Raw genomic sequence first — 903 nt, 5'->3', positions numbered from 1 at the left:
CATGAAAACTTAAAGGCAGAACTTGTCCTGTTGTATTTTTTTGCCATTCAAAGCATTGTCTGCTATTTCTGGGTATTAATTGCATCATTAGACAATAACTCACAAGAAGGGAAGATTCCACATGTATTTCCGCTTTGCTTTCTTGCTGCTGCAGGTGGAACTGATTAACCTAGGAGCTATTGATGCTCCCTTCGCCTATAGCCCTTTAACTGCAAACGTGGGCTTCTGCTTCAAGTTTGCGCCCAAGGAGGGCATCATTGCACCAGGTGGGAACCAGACTGCTCAGATCTCCTTCAGTGCCACCATAGTGTGGAGGTTTGAGGAAGAATTCCAGTTCAGTGTGGCTGGATCTCCTATGTCTGCAATCCTGACTATCAAGTAAGGACAGTCAAAGCCAGGCACGCGCCTGCACGTCCTCAGCACAAGAGAAAGGGGCCGCTTCATGTGAGCGGTCCCAGCCCCTCCACGGGTGCAGGATCGGTGCTGAAAGCCAGACAACTCTTAGCGGTGAATCACTCGGCTCGTGCGTCAATGAAGAATGCAGCTAGCTGCAAGAATTAATGTGAATTGCAGGACACATTGATCATCCATACTTTGAACACACTTGTGGCCCTGGGTTCCTCCCAGGGCTACGCCTGTCTGAGCGTTGCTTGATTATGAGTCGCCATCCGGCGGCCACCACGGTGGTGCGGCTGGGGTCACCTCGCAGGCAAGTTGACTGTGGTCAGCGGCGGTGGTGATGGTGGCTCGCCGGTGCCCGGAGGGAAGGCGGTCAGGGGTTTGGCAAGGGATGCGTTTCCCTCGGCGGCCTCAATTTTTTTCCTGTGACTCAGCAGGCGTCATCATCGTCACGGCCGTCGTCATCATTGTTGCCACGCAGGGCCTTCATCCCCCTATATGCAG

The 903-nt window shown here is 52.9% G+C and overlaps 1 non-coding gene across 1 annotated transcript; it reads left to right on the top strand.

The window, feature by feature from the left end:
* The first annotated feature begins 496 nt into the window (after positions 1-496).
* LOC128937748 (5.8S ribosomal RNA) lies at positions 497-649 on the top strand. Its single transcript, XR_008483097.1, has one exon. It is a non-coding gene; the product is annotated as a 5.8S ribosomal RNA (ribosomal RNA).
* Positions 650-903: the final 254 nt, after the last annotated feature.

Source organism: Melozone crissalis, unplaced genomic scaffold, assembly GCF_028551555.1.
Source record: "Melozone crissalis strain CALT ecotype California unplaced genomic scaffold, PUWL_Pcris_2 ptg000021l_1, whole genome shotgun sequence".
NCBI lineage: Eukaryota > Metazoa > Chordata > Aves > Passeriformes > Passerellidae > Melozone > Melozone crissalis.
This window is presented reverse-complemented; position numbering and strand designations above follow the sequence as displayed.